Raw genomic sequence first — 8,850 nt, 5'->3', positions numbered from 1 at the left:
GCCCCTTTAAGTGTTGGCATGGGTGACGTTTTCGTAGTAAATATTTGTTGCGTTTAGGGTCTATCTGACATGATTTTTCTCATTTTTCTATGAACTAACTTCGTAATGAATGCTCTACAAACAGTTAGTTTTTCCCATGATGTGATATTCATCTTTGTTAAACACTTAATAATTAATCTCGTTGCTTTGTGACCGGTCAGCAAAATGATTGAATAACTTGCACTTAAGGAAATGTTTTCAACTTTTTGCAATTTGCTTCTGGTGCGCCTTAAAGCAGCTTTGTTGAATTGTAGTTGTAAGGAGTTATTCTTTTTCCATACTGATAACGCATTTTCTTTAAAGTTATTAAATTCATTTTTGCCATGTAAAAGAATGAACAACAATGTAGCACCAAGATCAACCGTGGAAGGGATTTCGAGCTTGCTCATATCAGTTATATAGCTCGAGTGCAAGATCACCTTTATTTATTTACTTTCTATAAATACCTTGAAGACAATTTAGCAGTTCAGAATGTTGAGAGGCTTGTGGTTATTCATGCAGTTGGGCACTCTACAATACTTTGTTAAAAGCAACTTTTATAAAAGTGTAACAACCACTGTTGGATTAAGTAATCATAGTTTACACCATGTTAATGTTAATCACGTTTGCGTTTGAAGAAAGTGCCGATTGATTGATCAGGATCAACTAAAACATCAGAAGAGATATGGACAACGAAAGAAGTTTTAGTGAAAGCATCAAAATATTTTAGTTTTGCAGAGCCTGGTCACAAAAAGTCGTTTTCTTTCACTCCATTACGTTGTTTGAACAAATTCTTGCGAGTATTTCACGAAAGTCTGAAGAAAACGTATCGAGTTATCAGAAAACTAGAAGTGTTCCCATCTAACCTGATTACACTTGGAGTCAACATTTCGCCTTACATGGTATATAAATGTGACACATAGTATATCTTCTAATGAAAAATATATCCTAGATTCTTGCAAGTGACGTCAATTGTTAAAATCAAATTTATTCATATTTGTAAAAATGCATATGGCTAGGCGTTTGGAGTTTTTGAATACCAACAATTTCTATTCAACACGGGATAGTTGACAGGCAGAACCATATTTTCAAATGCTTCAGTCCCTTGAAATGAATCAATATCACAAAACTTTAGTTACTTAGGGCTATCCTTGGCTTGAAACTTGCTGAGAAGGATATGTGAAGCTTTGAAAGTTGAGACAAAAGGTGTAAACATATAGCGTGATGTTTTAAATGTTTTATGGTGGATCAGTAACCAAAGTCGATATTTAAAACTATTTATTGCCAACCTAAAGTATTTATTAGATTTGCATTAAAATGAGAATGGGAACATCAGGTGAAGTAAAGAAAAACGCAGCATTGACAAATGTTATGTTTCCCACCCAAAACACAAACCATTTGGTTGATATAAATAGATTCTCATGTTGTGGAAAGCTAGTCAGAGTGGCATAGGTTTTATCACTAATTTTTTATGTGGCATCGGTTTATATCACAAACTGTAGTCATATTAGTTAAAAGGGTGTCGGATTTATTACTAATTCTTGCTGACATGCCATAAGGACTTGGATTTTTACCAAAGCACTTTTATATATCAATTTTGTTTGCATTCGAATTAAAAATTAATTTAGCCTTAAACCCATTTGTTAAAACTTCAGATTTCGTTGTATTCTTCCAAATATCAGAAACTAGGACAAAATTGTTTTTGCAAGTGTGTTAGTTGGATTTTCATTCCGCCAATCAAAGAAACTATTTTCCCAGCCGCTTTCAAAGGTCTCAATGCTGCAATATTGGCAGCTTGTAAAATCCCTATGGCATTAAGATTTCAAGTATTTTACCAGTGTATCTTCTTCACTTTCAGATAGCAATTCTAAAAACCATATTAAAATTTGCTTTTCTGGATTTTTTATTTCAGTTGCAGAAATTTACGAGCAACTCCAAGTTTTTCATCAGCTGACTTTTGAGACTTGCCAACAACCAGTGTTGCTTCGATTGCAGCATCAATGTTGTTTAAATAAAAAGTTTTTTTGGTGCGTTGTCAATAAAGAGTATTGCATATTTAACAAGAATGTTGATATTTCCTTAAAGAGATGCTGATTGAAAAATAAAATGAAACGTTAACAATGTACCTATAAATATATTGCAGGTTATAGTGCAATTTAAAATAATGCCATCCCAAAGTTAATATAATTTCCAATAACGAAATATAATGAAATATTCAAAACAGGTTGTTTCATCCATTTTATTGCTTAATTAATACACAAGAGCGCATTTTGAATTACACCTTTTAAATTAAAATTACTCCTAAGATTCTAACCCAACAAAATAACATTAAACCAAACATTGTTATTGGCGAACGTTTATGTCTAAGTAAATACTTGTTTTTAAAGCAGAAAGAAGTTATGTATATTGTAGCTAATCAGTCACAAAGCACTAGTATCACGTGAGAAAACCATATATGACAGGTTTGATTATTACTTAAATAAAATCCTTTTAAAAACTCCCACCACACAATTTATTTAAAAAATCAATAAAAAATGCAAACAACAATTATCATGCCAAAAACTGCATTCTTTATCCAGTGAGTAAAAATGTTAAATTGAGAAAAATTTACCAAGGAGATCAATCGCATTCAAATAACCCAAAACAACTGTCCTTTCAAAAATGTTTACAGCATGTGTGCGAAAGTTTACAGAGTATTAAGATTTCTCTTCAAGATACAAAAGAGAATTGAATAAAAAAATACTAGCAAAAGCAGTGGAATATTGTAGTAAGGAGAAGCATCAAGTCTATTGACAGTGTACTAATAATCTTCTTATGGAACGCTAACTAACAGCTGATGAACAAAAAGCGAGCGAAATAGAAAGCATTCGTAATTCTCAGAGAGAAAAGTCCGAAAATGACTTTAATAACTTTAAAGCAAACGCGTTATCAGTATAAAAAAATCAGAACGATCAGAACGAAGTTGGTTCATAGAAAAATGAGAAAAACATGCTAGTCAGAATCGAAATGCAAAAAACATAAACTAAGAAAACATAACTTCTACAAATACTTATAAAGGCTCATTCAGCTTTCCGCTTCAATTAAGCACTGCGAGCTATTACAAGAAATGGTAAGAATATTGCAGGAACGCTTCATGCAGCTCATAGTAGAAACAAAATAAAAGATGCTCGTGTTAGTAAACAAGCATAATGTCAAGGGCAAAAAATCTCGAGATTGCTTAGAATATGGATAGCAGTTCATTACTCGGTGCTTTTTGAAGCGGCAAATAAAAAGAGGAAAATACCAACGCAAGTATCGTCAGATAACGGGACAATTCAAGCGAATCGTGTCCGTGTTAAAGCTCCATTAGAATAACGCGAAAGTGGTGTGTTTTTGAACTGACTAAAACAAAAGCTTAATGCGCGCATCCAACAGCTGATCACCGTCGTTATGTGTATTCATAACCATAAGCTATGCGTTAAAGTGCATATGGCGATGTGGCACATGCAAAATATGTACCGCGGGTTTGCAAAATAAGTACCGCGGGCATGAGATACTAATAAGAAGTTTGAAACTTACTTTCATCAACGTTTCAAACAACACAGCATTTTAATCGTTTTATTTGGTTGTTTTGCAGCTCTCATAAGCAAAGAGAGAGTTGTGCAATCCCTACCTCTCTCGTTTTAACGGACATGCACAACATGTTGGTTAGAGAGAAAACGATCTTTTTAAATTTTTGTGAAATTGAAAAATGACTACGAGGTGACTTGAACAAGCACGATTCGGATCTAAAGTCAGACGCGCTACCAACTCACCACGTAGCCATGAGTGACAATCGAAATACGTCAATATTTGTTAAAGCTCGTTTCAAAATATGTTGTCGTTTATCACTGCAAACTTCAGATGGAAAACAACAAAGAGAAGCATTTTGTTAAAAATCGAGTTTTCACTTGGAGTAAGAAGGAAATGAAAAAAAAAACGTCCATAAAAAGTATGCTAGCGTGCTACGGTTTAAAATGATCTGTTATCTCACTTTGACTTCTTATCGGAGTAATAAAAATTGATTTTACTCTGACGGCGTTCCAATAATTCCTATAAACGGGCAAAGTGTTCCAGGAAATAAAGCATGGTTAACGGATGAAAACCTTTATAATCAATTCAGATAGCCCATCTTTACTAATGTATCTAAAGACTAATCACTGGTTACGAAGTGATATAAACTTCATAAACATTTTAACAGTGATTTGTGCGGATTTGGCTTTTTGTTGAAACACGGATTATGCATTTTGAAATGTTTTAAATAGAAAATCAAACTTGCTACAAATCCTTTTTTATAATGACCTAAAAGCTTATTTTAAATGAAATGAAACTGTAATACATTTTGTTGTAAGCAATGTTGAAACTAACGCAGCATTCTTATCGTTGTATTCGGCTGTTTTTCAGATCTCATAGACGAAGAGAGGGTGCGCAGTCCCTAGCTCTTTCGTTTTAACGAACACGCACAACTTCTTGGCAAAAGAAAGCGCTCTTTTTAAAATATTTCTATGAGTGAAAATGAAAAGTGACAAACAGAGGAGTTGAACATTAGCCCATCTGATCTAAAGCCAGACGTGCTATCAACTCACCAATTAGCCACGAGTGACAATCGAAATATGTCAACATTTGAAAAAGCACGCATCAAAATATGTTGTCGTTTATCACTGCAAACTTCAGAAAGAAAGCAGCAAAAGATGTATTTTGTTAAAGTTCGAGTGAGAAACCTGGAGAAAAAAGAAAGTCACTTAAAGTCATGCTGTGGTATTAAACGATCATTTATCATCCGTTGGCTTCATATTGGAGTAATAGAACTTGAATTTAGTTTGTGTGTTAAGACTGTGTTACTGTGACGGCGTTCTAATAATTCCTTTAAACGGGCTAAGAGATCCAGGAAATATGCATGGTTAACGGATGAAAACGTTTAAAGTCATTTCAAATATTGTCTAGTCACTAGTTACGAAGTGACATAACCTTTACAAAGTTTTTAATATAGATTTTGAGTTAACTTTTTATTGAAACACGGATTTTGCATATTGAAAAGTTTTAAAAACATGTTTAACGAGGTATACGTTCAACAAGTTTGTTTCCAATGAGCCTGTTTACAAACTCTCAGTTTTAAAAATGATATAAAACTTTAAGTTATACAAAAAGGTTTCAAAGTCGATGGTAATAAAGCTGTTCGAAATCAAAATAGCTTACATCCTTTTCTCGAGATCTTTTGAACAACGCTGACCCGAGTAAACCCGTTGGGGGCATAATAGAGTAGACTTAATGGAACAACAATATAATATCGCCAAACAAATCTTAAAGCGGGAGTTAGAAACTTGATTTCAGAATTAATATTTTATAATAATGATAACTTCGTTATAAAATATTAGTTCTGAACTCAAGTTTTACAGCGACAATTGACAGTTGTATTTTGCATTTTTTACAGTATATTAAGCACAACATTTCAAGTGTAGATATTTAGAGTAAAAAAGTTCAACTATGTGAACAAGTTATGATGTTGAATCAGTATCTGCAACATCAGTAAGTTTGCACACCTCACAACTATGGGTTTTCATTGCTACATTAAAGTTTAGGTGCTCGTGAAAACGGAGTTAACTGAAAACTTAAGCGTTTAGGACTATTGAAAATTGCTTTCTGATATGGATAGGTCTTTGAATTTTGAAAATCAATCTATAAATAAAAAGGTTATAACAATTTTCATCAAGTAAAAAAATGATGAGTTTTGGCCCATTTTACATTATTTTGCGAAACTCGAGTTTCGAGCAAAACTTGTTTTTGTTTGCTTTCAATATCGAATTATTTTCAAACTTTAGTGACATTTTCCTATTATTAAATGGCAAAAGATTTCGAACAAAGCAGAAAAGCCGTGAGTGGGTTGTGTTTCAAAAAAGCTAACAGAGAACTTGTTGACCTCAACAAAGAAGTCATTAATTCGATTTTACAAAGATCCGTCAGCCTATGTAATTCAAGAGATCCGAGAGGTATTCGTGAATGCCGTAGGTTAACTTGAAGAAGAGCTTCAGAATGTCAGGAAGTAAGCTTTTCACCTTAAACTGATTTCATAAAGTTAACCCTAACAAAACTTGCTCGAGAACGGAGCACATGTGAATGTTTTGTGTGCTAAATATCCAGAGTTAGGGGTTTTTAAATAAGTCTAAATCCCCTAAAACTAGTTTCAGCAACTCATCAAGTCAAAAAGTAGGTATTGAAACACGTTGTTCTGCTTGTTTTTCCGTTATTTGTAGAGGTATTTCACATTCTTGCACTACATCATCTTTATATCAAAGTTTAAGAAAAATTGCTGGCAGGGATGAAACTGAATCTGTAGCAATGGTCAAGTGTACTTTCAGCTACTCTTGCTTCACCATGTGGAGCTATTCCTTTAAAACAACAGCAGGTAGGATTCCCTTTTCAATTACATCTTGGTCCATCTTCAAACTCAAGCAAAGAAAGATCTATGCTGACTGCTAAAGATCTTGTTCAAGTGCAGGTTAATACAGGTGTCTATAATTTGAAAATGAGAACACTGGCATCTGCACTGAACAACATCTCAAATCAAATATTAGGTTTATCTCAATATCTCAAAGGCAAACTTTCCTGCCATGTTTTTAAACATTGGCTAAGAACTTTCTAAAGATTTTCTCATCACAACAATCTCAAATGGCTCTGGCCAGAATGTTTTTTGCGCACTGCAAGAGATTAAAGAAATTCTTTAAAAAATGGTCGAAAAAACGGAATCAGTTTCTAACTTTATTGTCAAGTTAGGTACTGATGGGGGAAGTGGTTTTCTCAAGGCCAGTTTAGGTGTCAAAAAGAAAGAAACATCCAACACCCTTAAAGCGATTCCTGACAGAGAACAAATTCAAAGGCTCTGCTTTAAAAAAGCAACTTTTAACGACAGTATGCCAAGATCTTTCTGAAAAATATGAAAATGTAGCCATTTTACTCCACTTGATCAAAGCTCATGAAGGATATGCTCTCATGCGATATGAAAGTGGCAAGTATTCTTTGTGGGGTTCAATCATACGTAAGTATGCATTCTTGTTGTTGGTGTGGTGTTCTGTTCAAAAGTCTCTGTCATACTGACTCTGTAATTCCGTTGCGTATATTGCTAGAACGTTTAACAACGTTACGGAATCAATAAATACGGATGTTGATACAAAAATAATTGTAAACATTTGTTCATTGTATATGTGTTGTTTTTTACGACTTTTTTAAGGATATTGACCGGTAGAAAAGAAGGTTAAAAGTTGTTAAGATAGGTTTTTATTTGAAGAGAATAGTTTTGTCATCTCATTGATGAGTTGCGACAAAACTAAAGGCTCACTTAGAACTATTTAATCTTTGAATTCATGTCATAAAGCCTTTACATGTTCTGGTGATTATATGAAAAACGCAAAAGCCTTTAAAAATGTCATTTATTTGCCAGTTCTTTATTGTAGCTCTGTAAAATCAGTTAAGTGATCTTAGTTGCATGAAATCATGATGAAGCTGTAATCATTTTATTTCACCTTAGTATTGAAAGGTATTTATTACATAAGGGATTCCAATTTTATCAATTATCAAAAACAAACGAAAGATTTTTTTCATCGGAGTTAAAAATTGGATAGCTTAGGCTTTTGCAATAAAACAAAGTTTTTATTGATAAATAATACTTCTACAAGTCTAATCCGTGCTATAATTCTATACAATCTTCAGCAACGTCCTAATAAACACTGGAATATCAAATAACAAAATAAATCGGTGAGAACTGTTAACCAAACAGCAAACAGCCAGGTAAGTGAGCCCAACTTTTACAGGAACTTTCAAAGAAACGGACAACAGTTGACTGATTTTCTCACCTCCAGTGAAAGTAAAACCTTTGATGCGAAAACAGGTTTAAACACAAGCCACCTGGCTGTTCAATGCAAAGAGTTATCGAGTCTTGAAAATCAGGTTGTTCGGTCCGAAGTTGTTACAGGCAGCTACATAGTAAAGTTTGATATTGAAGGTGGAAAGGGCTTTCTAAAGTTTGGGATCGGTTCACTAGGACTGTCATCAACACTGGTCCTACTTTAAAAGAGTGAAAAAGAACATATGATTTAAAAGTAGGTTGCAGAGCTGCATTTTGGAGTTGAGTAGCAAGCATCTTTAAAATTCCAGGAACAAAGGTTATCCACCTAGTTGTGGAAACTATGTTTAAGAAGTTAAGCTAGTTTTTGAAAGGCGAAAGAAATGAGATCTTTTTAGTCTATCAAATTGGAAAGAAAACGTATACTTCAGCATTGTGCGACTGTTGTTAATCGCAGGAAAATATCCTCTCTGATCAAAGAAGCTTCTTTTTGTGTTGAGTTCGTTTAAGAAATGCTCATTGGAAGAAACATCGGAAGTTTTCAACTACTTCGAGCCCGTAAAATCTGTTTTCGTTTCATGATAAAAAGATGTATAAGAATAAAAGAATTTGCAATTTATTTGTTCATGTTGATGCGTTTTTTATGCTATTAGAGTATTCAAGTATAATATATAAAATAAAACTACAGTGAGAGCATTAGAATCATTACATTTATCTAAATATGTTGATCGAGATTGCCTTTTATGCTTTTTATGAACATGACTTGTATCAATATTGAGGTGCAGAAGTGTATATTTAATTGCTTATAAAAGTAAACCCATAAATCCAGGTTAAAAGCATACGTTTTTAAAGTTTTTCTTACACCGCTAGAGCTAAAATGGATGAAAATACTTTGCACCTGTGATGCAAGTTCAGTTGCGATGGTTTAAATTCTCCATAGTATGGTATCAAATTTAACCTTTAGGGTTTCAAAAATG

Source organism: Hydra viridissima, unplaced genomic scaffold (genome assembly GCF_058129835.1).
Source record: "Hydra viridissima isolate aposymbiotic clone 2 unplaced genomic scaffold, HvirCarnegie_v1 scaffold_12, whole genome shotgun sequence".
NCBI lineage: Eukaryota > Metazoa > Cnidaria > Hydrozoa > Anthoathecata > Hydridae > Hydra > Hydra viridissima.
The sequence above is the reverse complement of the archived record's forward strand: the minus strand, read 5'-3'. Positions refer to the sequence as shown.